Source organism: Malania oleifera, chromosome 1 (assembly GCF_029873635.1).
Source record: "Malania oleifera isolate guangnan ecotype guangnan chromosome 1, ASM2987363v1, whole genome shotgun sequence".
Taxonomy (NCBI): Eukaryota; Viridiplantae; Streptophyta; class Magnoliopsida; order Santalales; family Ximeniaceae; genus Malania; species Malania oleifera.
Window position 1 is genome coordinate 68,324,847 of NC_080417.1, and position 18,945 is coordinate 68,343,791.

Consider the following 18,945-nt stretch of genomic DNA (forward strand, 5'->3'; position numbering starts at 1 on the left):
GAGCTCGGTACCGTAGCTATGGGTTCAGTTTGGCATGAGGCCTTATTAGTGCTACCGTCCCACGAGGGGATGGGAGATGGATAATCGATGTGGCTTTCAGTAGAGTGTGGACGTCCACCTAGCAGTCCGGACCAGGGTGTGGCGGGCTCATCATACTTACAGACATATTTGATTCGGCAGTGGTTGGCCAGCCATGGTCGGGTCCCGCCTTCGGGCTGCACAACCCGTCATGGGGGGTAATACATGACACCAGCTAGCTAGTCATCCTAGGTTTGTTTTCAGTACTACAGTTATAACAGATGATTTTATGTATGATATGATTTATTAACAGATGTGAAAATATATGTTTACCCAATACGATATGATTATGTTTATAGAATTATGAAATGTACTGTATACGTACAAATGCATTAAATATTCATGTTGCCACATAGCTGTATTTAGTTTATTTTCCCTTACTGAGAAGTGTCTCACCCCCAAACTTAATTAATTTTTCAGGAGCTCCTGAGAGACTAGCGGGTCAGGGCTGCCATTGAGTTAGTGAGATTACCCTGTGAGAAGGGTAAGATTTTGTAATAGTGTCAGAGTTATTTTGTGTTTGACCCTAGAGATATTTGGATGTATGTGAGGATGTATAGAATGCTCTGGTATTATGTTTTATGATTGGATGTTTGAGATTTTATGTTTACTGCTGCTAGGTTTTCCGCTGTGTTTGACAGGTGTCCCCGCTACTCACGGGTTCGGATTGACCATTTTATTTATTATGTGATTTTTTATGTTAAGAAATTGAGGGACGTTACATATAGTGTTATGGTTGTTTTTGAAATCATGTTAAAAGTGCAAAATGCGTATATATTATATATATGTATACAGTATTACATGATATCAAATCCCTGTGGAAATTACAGACAGATATAATTACAGCAGAGCACGGTACCGTTGCTAGTTTCAGACACGTGCAACCACATGACTCAGATAGCATATGGATTCCGTCTAACCGTGTTAGGAGAGATTTGCAGTCTCCCCAGCATGCTGGGTTGAGGTAGCCGGTTAGACGATGAATAAGGTTTGCTATAGTCCAGAGTGATTGCAGTGGGCCAAGATCTACATAGATCATCACAGATTGGTGAATGATAGAGATTGACTTACCTGGAGGGCCGACCAAAGTAAGTCCAGCCTACGGGCCACACAACCCTATCATGAGGGGATATATCATGATATACAGATCCCAGGGTATAACAGAAGTTCCTATGTACAGATATATTATATAGCAGCAACTTATATTATTATAATATTAGCAGTGCCTTCAAATAGTAAACTCGGATACTCAGTCATATTTTAAAGATTACGTGGTAGATAGATATATTCTGTTCAGTTTATCAGTTTTCTTAGATTACAGTATTATTTTGGTATTTTAATTATTTAACTCAGCCGCCACATACTAGTAATAGCATATTTCCACTTACTGAGCGTTGTCTCATCCTAGTGACTTACCATTTTTCAGGAGATCCAGCTAGGCGAGCAGATCGGGCTCGTGAGTAGAGATTGACTTGAGCTGCCCTTGTGGGAAGGGTAGGTATTTTTGAGGTACCCATGTTATGGGATAGTTATCATATTTTAGTGACATCACTAGGTATTTTGTATTGTAAATATAATGCAGAGCAGTATTGTTTTCTGGGATATTGTATTGTATTTAACAATTCCTAGTTTTATGTACCGCTGCTTAGTTATATATGACAGACGGAGTTTCCTCAGCGCTCTTTGGGCCTGAGATGTTATTATCAGTATTCAGACAACTAACATTTATTATTTTCGGAAGAAAAAAAAAATGTTAAATTAATAGCAGGTCGTCACAATAGCAGGGACCTCTGGGCAAATATGACTAGGGCTTCCCACGTAATTAAGCATTCCTAATCTAACATAAATTCATCCTTAATTATGTAATTATAATTCATACCACTAAAGAATTATAATTGCACTTTCTGTCATATTCAAAATTAAATTTCGAGCTCCTATTATTAAATGCTTATTTATCTCCCCATAAAAAAAATACAGATACCCGTTGATATGAACCAACAAGCTTCGATTGCATAGGATGATTTGCACATGCCAAGCGGACCCATCACAAGAGCTAGAGCCAAGAAGGTCAAGGATGGTACGCAAGGACTAATCGAGAAGTTGCTTGAGCAAAAGTCAATGAGGACCATGGACACTAAAGAAAAGGACTTTCTTGAAGAGCCTAAGATGGTAAATTGTCTAGAAACATATGAAGCTGGAACCTTAAGCCAATAGGGGCTATTTGGGGAAGTTTTATTGTTTTAATTAAAGTATGGGCTAAATAGTGGGTCAATTGTGTCAATTAAGCATGACATGTGATTTGCACATGTTTCATTAAATGACCTGGCTCATAGCATGTGACTTACACATGTTTCATTAAATGACATGGCATGCTTAAGGCTATATGGGGCTATTTTATTGGCTAGATTAATGTCATAGCCTATTTTTATCGGTCGGGCTGATGTCATGGCTTTCTTTTATTTTCTATAAGTAGCCACTACCTTTGAGGTGTTTATCCATTAATTTGATATTCTTGGTTTGCGCTTCTCGTCAAGCAACAGGTCAAGGATCCACTACCATGTCGAATCTTATTTTGGGTTTGAGGTTTTGATAAATCTTATTTGGGGTCTCCAGACGTTCATTCTTGGGGTTCCGCATCATTTGGTATCAGAGGCTTGGTTCAAATCAGGTATATCTATCTTATTTTTCTTGTTTGCTTTCGAAAATTCTTTTATCTTATAATCGTTTATCCTTATTTCATATTCTTCTATCATCCGATCTACCTATGTTGTTTTCTTGTTTGTGAAATTTTCCATCTCTCATTTAATATCATCCATCATCAAGATTGAATCTTTTGTGGCTGGAAATTGCAAGAAACACAGTAAGGCCAATTAGAGCAAAAAAAAAAAAAAAAAAAACAAAGAGCCATTTTGTGCATTCAAAAAAAAAAAAGAGGCAGCATCTTAAAGGTTTCTGCAATTTGTGGCTGCACTTAACTTGGATTTTCCTTTGGTTTTATCTTAGTCCATTCTAACATCTATTTGATTTATTATTCTGATTTGTGTTTGAATATATCCTTGGTTGAGTTGGTTATTTGTTTCCATTGGATTTTTTCTTATTTTTGCATCATTATTGTTTTCTTGACTTCTTTTTTTCTTCCCTTCATTGTTTTGTGTCTTGATTTAGTTGTTCTATTCTTATTTTCATTGATATCATGTTTCTAATTCATTAATTCAATTGCTATGTTTGGTTGAACTATTGGTTTGTTTGGGATTATTTCATTAAAGAACTAAAAGAGATATCTTGATTGGTAAGAGGCACGAGTGTGTGAGCGTATCAGAGGGAAAAAGCAAAAAAAAATTATGTCAAAACACAAGCATTGAGTGTCATTGTTTTAAGGTAAACACATAAGAGAGTGAGGATTTCTTTTCTCTCTAGTATCCTTTTTGTAGGTTTGAAATCATGAGTAGAAGGGTGGTTGGTGCTAAAACTTCCAGTAAGGGTAGTGAGAATGAGAACCATCCACAAGGTTCATTCTTGACCTTTCAAGCCATTCAACAATAGTTTGAAAGACTCAATACAATTTTGGGAGTTCAGAGATAGATTGGATAGACAAGACACTGCAATTGATGGACTAAGAAGAGGGCAATCCAATGAAAGGCGGTGAAGGCCACATACTCCTTCGATTGCTGAATTTGAATATGAAATAGGTAGCAATAAAGCAAGTGATGATGAACATGATGATATGGGCAGATTTGCTTATCTAGGTGTTAGGAAAGAGTGGCAACCTTGATGGGAGCCAAGGGGTCGATATAATATCGATAGAAACATCGGAAGCATCAATATGAAGATCCCTCCTTTTTAAGGGAAAAATAACCCGAATGTATACCTTGAATGTGAGAGGAAGGTTGAGCTCATTTTTGAGTGTCATAAGAACTCTAAAGAAAAGAAGGTGAAATTGGCAGATATGGAGTTCACTGACTATGTATTGGTATGGTGGGATCAATTTCTTCTTAGTTGGCATAAAAACATGGAAAAGCCTATTGAGACGTGAGCTGAAATGAAGGCGGTGATGAGGAAGCGATTTGTACCAAACCACTACTACCGAGACTTACACCAATGTCTTCAAAGCCTTACCCAAGGTACCAAAAGTGTGGAGGACTACCACAAGGAGATGGAGATGGCTATGATTCTTACAAATATTGAGGACGATAGAGAAGCTATAATGGCACGATTCTTATGTGGGTTGAACTAGGAAATTGCTAACATAGTGGAGTTGCATCACTATGTGGAGTTAGAGGACATGGTGCATATGGCAATGAAAGTGGAGAGGCAACTCAAACACAAGGGTGAAAACAAGCATGCCACAACAACTTCTACTTCCCATTCCACATGGAAACCGAATTGGGGGAAATCAAAAGAAGAAAGGGTTGTTTCCAAATCCAAGGAAGTGAAAGAGAAAGGCAAAGACAAAGTGGGTAGCCATGAAAAGGTACAACTTCCTCCCAACCTAGTAGGTACAGAAATACCAAGTTTTTTAGGTGTTTTGAGATTGGCCATATTGCATCACAATGCCCAAATAAAAGAGTACTGATTATGAGAGATGATGGTACAATTGAGATTGATGATGAAGAGAGTGATCACGAGTCCACGCCTTCACTAGAAGAGTTTAGTAATGTTGAGTATGCTGTCCATGGCGAGACATTAGTAACTAGGAGAAATTTAAACATGCATGTGGTGAAAGATGAAAATGAGGAGCAGCACGAGAATATATTTCATACTCGATGTTACATCCATGATAAGGTGTGTAGCATGATCATCGATGGAGGGAGCCACACTAACATAGCTTGTACCACATTAGTAGAGAAGTTGGGGTTGCAATGCATAAAACATCCTAGGCCTTACAAACTTGAACGGTTGAATGAGTGTAGCGACGTTAGGGTCAATAAGTAAGTGCTGATTGTATTTTCAATTGGAAAATATTTTGATGAGATTCTATGTGATGTGGTCCCTATGCATGCTAGTCACATCTTATTGGTCAGGCCGTGGCAATATGATCGACGTGTCACTCATAATGGGTTCAAGAATAGGTATTCCTTTATAAAAGATGGGAGGAGTGTGACCATTGTACCATTGACTCCTAAGCTCAAGTGAGATTAAAATGAGTAAATGATGAGAAAAAAAAAAAGATGCTAAGAATAAAACAAAAGGAGAGGCAGAGAGCATTAAAATTAGAAAACAAATAGTGATAAAAATGAGGGAAAAATAGCAAGAGAGGAAAAAGTGAGTTTGTATGCAAAAGAAAAAAAGTGTAAGAAAGCTTTTTATGCACAAAGACCTCTAGTTGTAATCATGTACAAGGAGGCATATTTGAGCACTAACGAACTCACCTCTTCCTTGCCTAGTGCTATTGTTTCTTTGCTGTAGGAATATGAGGATGTTTTTTCCTGTAGACGTGCACAATGTTTTACCACTGATTAGAGGAATTGAGCATCAGATTGACGCCATCCCCGGGGCTACAATTCCCAACCGTCTGAACTATAGGAGTGGCCCCGAGGAGACTAAGGAACTTCAAAGACAAGTTGAGGAGCTGCTAGCCAAGGAGCATGAGTTCGTGTGCAGTACCCTTGCTATTAGTATTGAAAAAAGATGGATCGTGGAGGATGTGTGCGGACTGTAGAGCCATCAATAAAATCACTATAAAGTATTGCCATCCTATCCCTAAACTAGATGACATGTTAGATGAACTGCATGGCTCTTTCATCTTTTCTAAAATTGATTTAAAAAGTGGCTACCATAAGAATGAAATCAGGTGATGAATGGAAAACTGCATTTAAGACAGTACGGTTTGTATGAATGGATGGTTATGCCATTTGGTCTCACCAATGTACCTAGTACTTTCATGCTCTTGGTGAATCATGTGTTGCGTGCATTTATAGGCAAATGTGTTGTTGTCTACTTTGACGACATCCTAGTGTAGAGCAAGAATCTTGATGATCACTTGGATCATTTGAAAAGTGTACTGGATGTTCTTAGAAAAGAAAAATTGTTTGCTAACATAAAGAAATGTATTTTTTTGCATGGAAAATGTTATTTTCTTGGGTTATATGGTAAGTTCTAAGGGCGTAGAAGTGGAAAAGGAAAAGGTGAAAGCAATTAAAGATTGGCCAACACCTAAATTTGTAACTGATGTACATAGTTTTCATGGGTTGGCTAGTTTTTATAGGCAGTTTGTGAGATATTTTAGCACCATTGCTCCACCTTTAAATGAAGTGATAAAAAATAATGTGAGGTTTAAAAGGGGTAAAGCACAAGAACATGCTTTTAAAATGCTTAAAGATAGGTTATGTTGTGCTCCATTGTTGCTTTTTATCTGATTTCACTAAAACTTTTGAGATTGAATGTGATGCCTCCAGGATTGGTATTGGAGCTGTTTTGATGCAAGATAAGCGTCCCATTGCATATTTTAATGAAAAGCTCAATGGCGCAGCATTGAACTAGGCCACATATGATGAAGAACACTATGCTTTGGTGAGAGCATTGGAGAAGTGGCAACACTACTTGTGGCCTAAAGAATTCGTGATCCACTCTGATCTTGAATCATTAAAGCATTCGAAGGGGCAAGGTAAGCTAAATCATCGCCACGCCAAATGGATAGAGTTCATCAAAACCTTCCCATATGTCATCTAATACAAGTGGGGGAAAGAGAATGTCGTGGTTGATGCGCTTTCTTGTAGGTATGCCTTAATTACTACACTTAGCACAAAACTAATGGGTTTTGAGTACATAAAGGATTTATATGCTAAAGATTATGATTTTTCTAATGTGTATGAGGCATGTGATAAAGTTGCATTTCATAAATTCTATAGGCATGATGGATATTTGTTTAGGGATAATGGACTTTCTGTACCTAACTTGTAACGTCCCTCAATTTCTTAACATAAAATATCACATAATAAATAAAATGGTCAACCCGAACCCGTGGGTAGCGAGGACACCTGTCAAACATAGCGGAAAACCTAGCAGTAGTAAACATAAAATCTCAAACATCCAATCATAAAGATAATACCAGAGCATTCTATACATTCTCACATACATCCAAATATCTCTAGGGTCAAACACAAAATAATTCTGACGCTATTACAAAATCTTACCCTTCTCATAGGGTAATCTCACTAGCTCAACGGCAGCCCTGACCCGCCAGTCTCTCAGGAGCTCCTGAAAAATTAATTAAGTTTGGGGGTGAGACACTTCTCAGTAAGGGAAAATAAACTAAATACAGTTGTGTGGCAACATGAATATTTAATGCATTTGTACATATACAGTACATTTCATAATTCTATAACATCATCATATCGTACTGGGTAAACATATATTTTCATATCTGATAATAAATCATAACATACATAAAATCATCTGTTATAACTGTAGTACTGAAAACAAACCCAGGATGACTAGCTAACTGGTGTCATGTATTACCCCCCATGACGGGTTGTGCAGCCCGAAGGCGGGACCCGACAATGGCTGGCCGACCACTGCCGAATCAAATATGTCTGTAAGTACGATGAGCCCGCCACACCCTGGTCCGGACTGCCAAGTGGACGTCCACACTCTACTGAAAGCCACATCGACTATCCATCTCCCATCCCCTCGTGGGACGGTAGCACTAATAAGGCCTCATGCCAAAATGAACCCATAGCTACGGTACTGAGCTCCTGGTCTGAACTAAACTAACATCCTGGTTGTGAAAACATATAATACATGATCACACATAACATCATTACGGCCTCGTGCCAAAAACATAGATACGGCATCGCGCCGAAATCATACATATGGCCTCGCGCCAAAATCATAGTATATATGGCCTCGCGCCAATAATATAAATACGGCCTCGTGCCGATAGCATAAATACGGCCTCATGCCAATAACATAAATATATGGCCTCACGCCAAAAACATAGATACGGCCTCGTGCCGATAACATAAATATATGGCCTCGCGCCAAAATCGTTTCAGGTATATATATACTGAAAATACATCATTTATTACATAATCGTCAAAACCATCACAACATAACTCATATTTTCATAATACCTGAAATCATGCTTGGTTCGTAAAATCTTTCACATCATAATACATTTCACATAAAATAATATTCATGCCACACATATGCTGTTAAAAGTCATACTTCATATTCTAAAATCGTGAATTCCTTACATCTCATACATACATATACATTTTAATCATCGTAGCAGTATTTTCCCAATCGTACATTTCATTTGTAATACACAATATAACATATGCTTTTCTGAAAATAAATTTACTCATAATCAATAATAATTTGTATAGAAAAATTACTGCTTTAGTTTATTCCCTTACCTGGCTATTGAGAAATTCCTTAGGACCCAAATCCTACGCCCTTAACGCCCGAAATTCAACTCCTGAAATTTACATTTTTTCCCAGATTAATTAATCTATTTCTCCAAAATAATACTCATCTAGCCATCCTTAGGCTCCAAATACCTCAAATTAATATTTTAACTATTATTTAATATCCCTACTTAATTTTCTAAATTTTGCTGCGGGTCCCAAAATTATACCCGCGGCGCTCACCCGAACCCTAAATTTCAGAAATCCTACTTCAATCTCAAATGCTTAATATTTTAGCATTTATAAATTAATTTTAATTAATTAAAAATAAGCCCCTTACTAATCGTTGCACCCCAAATTTGGGGTTTTGGCCCGACACCCCCACGAGAATTCCGTCCCACTAGACTTGTAGAGAATCATCCCTAGATTCTCGTGGTGGTGTCCGTTCATCAATTGGGCTTATATTTTGCAAGAAATTAAAGAAAAAGGAGAAAATGGCTTACCCCAGGGAATACGCCTATGCCGCTCCTACCACCGATCCACTCCGGTAGAAATGACGGCAGCGGTGAATGGAGTCCAGTGGTATCTTCGGATTTTCGATCGGACGAAAATCCGTCAAGAAATCGAGGAGAGAGGGAGAGAGAACGTGAGGAGAGAGAGAGAATTCTGAGAGTTGCAGGTAAACAATAAATAAATAAATGAATAAAGAAGAAGAAGAAGAAGATGGAATATATAAGGGGGCGTGAATCACTTATATCAAAAGTCACCTGAAGCTTCAAAGTTTCAGGTGATTTAATATCTATATATATATATATATATATATATATATATATTATAATAATAATAATAAAAAATACATATTTAATTAATATTAATAATAATATATTTTATTAATAAAAATAAAAAAAAATTTTAATTAATAAATTTTTTTCTTTTTCTTTTAAATCCGATTAATTAATTAATTAATTTTTTTTTTTTTTTTTTGGTTTTTTACATAATTGCTTCTTAAGAGAATTACTTGTACGAGAGTCACATAACAGGGGTTTGATGGGACATTTTGGGGTACAAAAGACTTTAGATATTATGCATGAACACTTCTTTTGGCCACATATGTGTAGAGATGTAAAGAGAGTGTGTTCTAGATGCATTTCATGTAAACAAGCTAAGTCTAAGGTCTTACTTCATGACCTTTATACTCTTTTTCCCGTACCTAGTGAACCTTGGGTAGTCATTTCAATGGATTTCATATTAGGTTTGCCTAAGCCCAAAGGGGGTATGGACTCTATATTTGTGGTGGTTGATAGATTTTCTAAAATTACACATTTAATTCCTTGCCATAAAACTGATGATGCCACAAATATAGCCAATTTATTCTTAAAAAACATTGTGCGATTGCATGGCATTCCTAGGATAATTGTGAGTGATAGGGATGTTAAATTCCTTAGCTACTTTTGGAAGGTTTTGTAGGGAAAGTTAGGAACTAAGCTATTGTTTTTTACTACTTGTCATCCTCAAACTGATGGTCAAACCAAAGTAATTAATCGTACTTTAGTTACCTTATTGCGTGCAGTCATTTAAAGGAATTTAAAATCATGACAAGAATGCATACCACTTGTTGAGTTTGCTTATAATAGAACTGTGCATGCTTCTACTAATTTTTCTCCCTTTGAAATTATTTATGGTTTTAATCCTTTGACTTCATTGGATTTGACAGACGACACAAGGCTGACTTGGTAAAGAGGATCCATGAACAAGCATGGTAGCACATCGAAAAAAGAACCAAAAATATTCATCTCAAGACAATAAGGGGTGCATGTTCTTTACTGTTGAACCGAGAGATTGGGTATGGGTGCATATGAGAAAAGAGAGGGTTCCTATTAAAAGGAAAACAAAGCTACACCTGAAGGGTGATGGACCTTTTCAAGTGCTAGAAAAGATCAACGACAATGCATACAAGTTGGATCTAATAGGAGAGTATAAGGTCAATGCAACTTTCAACTTTTCTAATTTATCCCCTTTTGATGTAGGCGATGATTTGAGGATGAATCATTTTAAGGAGAGGCAGAATGATATGAATCAACAAGCTCCGATTGCATAGGATGATCTACACATGCCAAGTGGACCCATCACAAGAGCTAGAGCCAAGAAGGTCAAGGAGGCTACGCAAGGACTAATCGAGAAGTTGCTTAAGAAAGAATCAATAAGGGCTATGGACACTAAAGTAAAATACTTTTTTGAAGAGCCTAAGATGGAAAATTGTCTGAAGACGTATGAAGATGGAACCTTAAGCCAATAGGGGCTGTTTGGGGAATTTTTCTTATTTTAATTAAAGTATAGGCTAAATAGTGGGTCAATTGTGTCGACTAAGCATGACATGTGACTTGCACTTGTTTCACTAAATGACATGGCATGCTTAAGGTTATGTGGGGCTATTTTATTGGCCAGATTAATGTCATAGCCTATTTTTATTGGTCAGACTGATGTCATGAGTTTTTTTAATATTTTATAAGTAGCCAAGTCTCTATTGTATTGGAAAAGGAATATTTTTGGCTAAATACAATTCCAAGTGAGGTTTATTTCTCTTCAAGTTCTTCATTGAACTTTCACCGAACTTATCAAAGGTGCTACCTTTGTGGCGTTCATCTATTAATTTGATATTCTTGGTTTGTGCTTCACATCAAGCAATTGGTCATGGATCCACTAACATGTCGAATCTTATTTTGGGTATAGGGTTTTGATAAATCTGATTTGAGGTCTCTGGATGTTCATTCTTGGGGTTTCGCATCACCTATCTATTAAATTAAATTATTGAAAATTTAATTAATTAACATATTAATTCTCTGAGACCTTCCGCTTAGCTTATTTGATGTGTCAGATTCAAAATCACTTACATGGTTTGACACAATCAAAACTTATAAGCTTCCTCAAGGGGGTATCATTAATCTCGATACCAGGACGTGGATTCCATCAATAATTAATGTTCACCATACACATAACATCATCACCCTACTCACTGAGTTTTTTGACCCATAAAGAATCTCACTCTTTTATGAATCAAAGTAATAAACACTATATGCACGTGTCCAATAATCATATCAGGTGACTAGTTCTGAGTTATGCTTCCAAGTGCAGAAGTGTCAAGTTGTATCACGGATGAGTCCAGGATCGTATTGCACAGAGACCATTGAGTATCAAAGTATTTGCGAAAGTTTAGTAAAATCCTGTTGCTGTCAAATGTAGGTTGAAAATATTTTTGGTCTTTTATAATTTTAAAAACAATAAACAAAGAGGAAGATGATTGAGTAGACTATCAAAATGAAACTGAAATTTTATCAATTTTCCAAAAATGTAAATCTAATAACGTAATCGAAACTAAACAGATTAACTGAAACAATTTTACCAAACACTCGGGTTACGCGTTCAACGTCTGTTTGCTTCCACCGTTTACTAATTTCCTAGGCCTTACTCCTCTTCTTGTTAATCCAATCAAGGCATTAATAAGATGAAATTTTATTACTAAAGATCGAGTAAATTGGCCACATCCAAACAGAAGAAAATGAAAACTCTCATTAAACATCAACCGAATTTTATGTAAAAATTAGTTGATTAAAATCCTAGATTAAATCAAGGTTTTGATGTGCCTAACGTCAACAACAAAACAAGAAATAAGAGCTAGCGATTTATCAATGATACCTTAAATTTTCGGGTTCGACTAAATAAAAGTTTATCAATAATTTCTTAGGAGAACTAATAAACCATAGAAAGCAAACAACATCGACCCATAACCCAAGTTACCAAACTTAACCACTCATACTTGCAATAGCCGAAAAAGCAGGAACCCTATGTCTAATCAGACAAGTATCGAAACACGCGTTGGCTAAAAACGATAACTTTAAACACATAACTAAAATATGTACGAATGAAAAATCAATTAAACACATGCGCAGATAATAAAAACCAAACCTTTAGCAAAATTACAAATAGAAATAATTAAGTGAAAAGAACAACTATTCTAATTTCTAAAAAAACAAAAAACACTTTTTTTCTTTTATTTTATTTTAGAACCAAGCCAAACTTAATTTAATTAAAGAAAGAACTTCAATAAAAATTAAATATTAAACAAAACCTAAACTTGTATCCAAATCCAATTAAATAACAAAATAAGAAAACAAGATAAAAGAAAGAGAGAGAGAGAGAGAGAGAGAGAGAGAGAGAGAGAGAGAGAGAGAGAGAAGCTGTAGCAGCAGAGGAGCTGCTGCTGGCCATGAAGGTTCTGCTGCTTAAGAGAGCCTCGGGTTGCTGTTGCTTTACGGATGGCTGGCGGGTTGCTGTAAAGGATGAAACAGGGGGCTGCCTGAGGCGGTTCGCTGGTACTGTGGAGGGTGGCGGATGCAGGGGCTGCTGCATGCTGGACCTGATGTGGCTATGCAAAGGAGCTGTGGAGGAAGGTTCGGTGGAGCTGGTTGTGGAATTTGCTGGCTGTCGGAGTTGCAGCAGGGACTTGAGAAAAATACAGGGGGGCTGAGGGAGTTTAGGGAATACAGAGAGAGAGGAAGAGAGGGAGAGGAAGAGACTATGCAAGGTAAAGGGAAGAACAAAGAGAGAGGAAGGAACAAGACAAAGAGAAGAAGAAGAAGAAGAAGAAGAAGAAAGATGCTTGGCTGGGGGCAACGCCCAACAGGGCGAAAAGAAGAGCAAGAGAATATTTAAAAGGAAAAAATTGGCTTGCCCTAGACCCATGAGACCAACCTGACCCGGCAACTTGACCCGACCCGGCTTTCATGGCCGGGTCACATCAACTTGATTTTTATATTTTTTTTTCATTTTTTTTTTGTTCTTTGTTCATCACAAATATGATCCTTCTGGAGCCCGTTTCTCATGAAACTCAAGGCATAAAACTTGTAGATAATCTTTTTCTCTTTCTCCAAAAATTTGAATCGTCTCGATCGGAGCTCAGACGAAAAATTTATGCATGAAATACGAACAGGTGTCGGTTTTGGTTCCCGGGAATTTTCTTACGTTAAAAAATTACCAAAAATTCATAAATAGTACAATAAAGTTCAAGAATGAAAAATTAGGAACTTTATTAAAATATTGGGCAAATTTGGACATTTAATTAAAAATATAAGTCGTAAGACCGGGTTAAAGTACCAAATTATGCAGTTTTCAAGCGTATTCACACCTCCCAACTAACGTTTTGCTAGTCTATAACAAATGACGTGAATGAATTTTAGGGTGGTGCCTACAACTACAAACTCCAATGCTCATGAAATCAATGCACATGCTACACAAGCATACCGTTTCACATACAAGAACATAACTGAATGTCACACAAACTTGTTCATATTCAGTACACACAACTCCAAAGCACGTCACTCATGCAAGTTTCATCGTTTATATGTCATTTAAGAGCAGTATACTCACATGAAGTTAATCAGTGGCACATTCAGAGTTAATGCAATCATATAAGTCCGAGTATAAATAGGTAAAATCTCGAGGTGTGTGTGATGTGTGTGACTCAGTACACCTAGGATACCAGTGGACACCTACAAACGGTCGCTTAGATTCGGCCTAACTGGTATACCCTCAAGAACACTTAAATGGAATGGGTTCACTCGTCGTATGTGAGAAGAAGTGTTATGATCAAACATCCCACATACTAAAAGGAACAATGGTAATTGTATATGGAGTGGACTAGTTTGGAAAGGATCTAGCCTATCTATGAGGTGTCGGGTCCTTCATCCTAACATCTTCTCACCTACTCGCCATATCCAACCGAGACCACCCTAGAACAACTTAATCACAAACTTGTCATGAATACACCTGAGGCATTAACTGGTTGAAGAATCTTCGTATGTAGAGAACATGTGTTGTGTCCTTGACTTTTTGTGATATTTCTGTGGAGCAGACATTAGCATTTCATTTCACGCGCATTTTTATTTCTTATCATTTTTTTTTCTCATTCTTTATTTTCTGTCTTTTCTTGATCAATTAGGACAATCTTCACACTTCTTTTGTTATCTTCATACTGTCAATGGGAATTGAGCTTGAATAGTGGTCCATAGACTAAGTCTATTTCTAGGCGTGGCTCAGCCTTCACATCTTGAGTAGGCTACAAGACCTAGGTTTCTATCTCCCCACTAGGTGACACCTCTAGGCTAGCAAATCAAAAACAGAGACTAGTATGCAAAAAATCATCCAGAAAGAAGAGAATTGAGTTCCATGAACTCTGATTCGATGTTAACACTCAAAAGGACGATAATTAGCTCAAGGATATCTCACAAGGTGTCATAGTCGCCACGGGTGTTCTCTTAGTGCTCACAGGAAACCCTAAGTGCAGTGAATCAAGTGAATGTGTTTATTCAACCTCGTGAGATATCGTGTAAATACAAGAAATTATATAACTAGATTAACACGAGTGTACTACTAATCAATTCTTCATGGAGTTACAAAGTCATATAAAGAGAAACTACACATAAATGACTCAAGTGTGTAGTTCTTAGGTTATATGTAGGTATGTGAAGGGTACGAGTCAGTGTTAAGCATGGCATAATTCAATGTAATTCCTCACTACTCTTCCTTTCGTTCTTTTTTATTTAAAATTTTTTTTTGTTTTGTTTTGCTTTTTTTTTTTTGGTTTTTTTTTTTATATATATATATATTTTTATAAAACCCAGTACGTATACATGCACAGTGTCACATTCTAATACTCATCCCCCCCCCCCCCAACTAAAATGGAATATTGTCCTCAATGTGAAAACATAGGAGAAATAGGAAAATTGTGCACGGGAAAAAACAATAGGACATACCTGGGTGGAGAAGTAATGGAAAAGGAAAATTGAACTAAAGGAAAATGTTCCTATCAATAAGCTAAGAATAAGACAAAATGAAACAAAATGAAAACAAAGGAAAGAAAAACATCACTGTGTGTCTAGAGGAGGCTCGGGAGGAATTTCATCTGGTGAGTGCAGATTTATAAATTGAACTAGCGGGTCTCCAAATTTGAGTCGCCACAATGAGTCAATTTTTTTTATCTACACAGAAATGATCTCTGACTAAATCAATATTCTCCATAATATCAGACAACACATTTTTAAATTGTCTTTCTTGTTTTAATAAGAAAGGATCCTTATCAAGTATAGTTTCCAGGAAATATACTTCTTTAAGAACCGGCCTTTGAGGAAAAGTTTTCAGAACTGTTACCTTTAGTTCTTCAGTAGCATCAACATTAAAATTTGTACCAGGTTCCTTAAAGGTTAAACTCTCACCATGCTGCTCAACTTCTTCATCTAGTGCACCAGTCACCTTACCATAGCTGAGATTTGCTTCGGCATTGCAATCGTTGACATTTGCTTCAATATAGGATGACGGTTCCATGATTGCAATCTGCACTTGAGTATCTGGCTGGGCTTGAAATTGGGATTCATCTATCTCCAAAGCATTCAATAATGTGTTCAACCTAGTCAATTCAGTGCTTATCTCGTTGATGGCTTGAGAAGTTTGAGAGTTGATCACATTTTGGCTTGCCATGAACTGTTGCAAGCTAACAGTTAGCTGCTGTATGGAATCTTCCATTTCCCATCTTTGCATTGGAGGAGGCTAATTTGCAAAGTAAGAGGGTCCCGAGTCTTGGCTAGATGCTGCATAAGGAATGTATTGACTTTGGCCCTGGGGAGATGGCCCCACTTGGTCATTTTTCCAGCTAAAATTTGGATGATTCCTCCAACCTACATCGTAAGTATCAGAAGACGGTTTAGAAAAAATCTCAGAAACCATATACATCGGGTTAGACTGATCAAGCAAAACTTCCTTAAGAGTAGGAATAGTTGGATATGCATCAGTCACATGCCCTGGATCCTCACATATGTTGCATTTTTCAGAAGATGATGGTAAAACATGCATTTCATTTACTTTCTCAAGCTCAATGGAATCTAACCTTTTGGACATCAATGCAAGCCTGGCATTCAAATCATCAACTTCTTTCAATTGATACTTACCACCCCCACTAATGCATTTTTGCTTTTTAGATCTATCATACACATCAGAGTCATCCCAAGATTGAGCGTTTTCAGCCAAATAATCAAAATAGTCAAAAGCTTCTTCGAGCCCTTTATTGAAAAACTCACCATTGCACATTGTTTCTACAAATTGCCTCATCTTTGGTTGCAACCCCTCATAGAAAAAACTGATGACTCCCCAATTCTCATACCCATGGTGAGGACATGCATTTAAGAGGTCTTTGAAACGTTCCCAACACTGATAAAATGTTTCCACATCCTTTTGGAAAAAATTCATGATTTTTCTTTTCAAAGCATTAGTTCTTTGCATGGGAAAAAATTTCTTTAAAAACTTGGTTTGCATTTCTTGCCAAGTCCCAATGGATCTTGGCCTTAAGGAATAAAACTAGGTTTTTGCCTTGTCTTTTAAAGAAAAGGGAAACAATTTCAGTCTTATTACCTCTTCAGTGCATGTTCTATCCATGAATGTGGAACACACTTCTTCAAACTCTTTAATATGCAAATAAGGGTTTTCAGATTCAATGCCATGAAAATGAGGTAACAATGGAATCATCCCAGGTTTAAAATTAAAAGCATTTACATTCAAAGGTAGAATAATGCAGGATGGGGTATTGGTCCTAATGGGTTGCAAATATTCTCTGAGTGTCCTATTAGGGTTCTCCATATCATGAGGTTCTTTCTCAGCCATGATGCTACGTGTGACAGATGGTGATTCAAGTAATTCAACTGAAATAGATTCACTCGATGATGAGATGGATGAGTTTGTCTTGACTAGTCTAAATGTGTTATCTCTAGCCCAACCAGTCATACAAATTCAGTATAAACACAATAAAAGCAAGCAGGTCAAAGGAGAGGAAGTAGATATCACCCAGGTTGTGAAGACGTTCACAGCTCTATAACACCTTTTTGAAATCTAAGAAACACTTCGATGACACCAATTGATCCCCGGCAAAGGCGCCAAAAACTTGACTCATTCTGAGTTATGCTTCTAGTAACAGAAGTGTCAAGTTGTATCAAGGATGAGTCCAGGATCGTATTCCACAGGGAGCACTGAGTATCAAAGTATTTGTGAAAGTTTAGTAAAATCCTGTTGCTGTCAAATGTAGGTTGAAAATATTTTTGGTCTTTTATAATTTTAAAAACAGTAAACAAAGAGGAAGATGCTTGAGTAAACTATCAAAATGAAACTAAAATTTTATCAATTTTCCAAAAATTTAAATCTAATAACGTAACCAAAACTAAACAGATTAATTGAAACAATTTTACCAAACACTCGGGTTACGGGTTCAACGTCTGTTTGCTTCCACTGTTTACTAATTTCCTAGGCCTTACTCCTCTTCTTGTTAATCTAATCAAGGCATTAATAAGATGAAATTTTATTACTAAAGATCGAGTAAATTGGCCACATCCAAATGGTAGAAAATAAAAACTCTCATTAAACATCAACCGAATTTCATGAAAAAATTAGTTGATTAAAATCCTAGATTAAATCAAGGTTTTGATGTGCCTAATGTCAACAACAAAACAAGAAATAAGAGCTAGCGATTTATCAACGATACCTTAAATTTTCAGGTTCGACTAAATAAAAGTTTATCAATAATTTCTTAGGAGAACTAATAAACCATAGAAAGCAAACAACATCGACCCATAACCCGAGTTACCGAACTTAACCACTCATGCTTGCAATAGCCGAAAAAGCGAGAACCCTATGTCTAATCAGACAAGTATCGAAACACGCGTTGGCTAAAAACGATAACTTTAAACACATAACTAAAATATGTACGAATGAAAAATCAATTAAACACATGCGCAGATAATAAAAACCAAACCTTTAGCAAAATTACGAATAGAAATAATTAAGTGAAAAGAACAACTATTCTAATTTCTAAAAAAACAAAAAACACTTTTTTTTCTTTTATTTTATTTTAGAACCAAGCCAAACTTAATTTAATTAAAGAAAGAACTTCAATAAAAATTAAATATTAAACAAAACCTAAACTTGTATCCAAATCCAATTAAATAACAAAACAAGAAAACAAGATAAAAGAAAAGAGAGAGAGAGAGAGAGAGAGAGAGAGAGAGAGAGAGAGAGAGAGAGAGAGAGAGAAGCTGCAGCAGTAGAGGAGCTGCTACTGGCCGTGAAGGTTCTATTTCTTGGGAGAGCCTCGGGTTGCTGTTGCTTCATGGATGGCTCGCGGGTTGCTGCAAAGGATGAAACAGGGGGCTGCCTGAGGTGGTTCGCTGGTACTGTGGAGGGTGGCAGATGCAGGGGCTGCTGCGTGCTGGACCTAATGTGGCTGTGCAGAGGAGCTGTGGAGGAAGCTTCGGTGGAGCTGGTTGTGGAATCTGCTGGCTGTCGAAGTTGCAGCAGGGACTTGAGAAAAATAGAGGGGGGCTAAGGGAGTTTAGGGAGAACAGAGGGAGAGGAAGAGAGGGAGAGGAAAAGACTATGCAAGGTAAAGGGAAGAACAATGAGAGAGGAAGGACCAAGACAAAGAGAA

General features: G+C 37.0%; 1 non-coding gene across 1 annotated transcript; it reads left to right on the top strand.

The window, feature by feature from the left end:
* The first annotated feature begins 16,632 nt into the window (after positions 1-16,632).
* Positions 16,633-16,740, top strand: LOC131147389 (small nucleolar RNA R71). The gene has a single exon (XR_009134773.1). It is a non-coding gene; the product is annotated as a small nucleolar RNA R71 (small nucleolar RNA).
* The last annotated feature ends 2,205 nt before the right edge of the window (positions 16,741-18,945 follow it).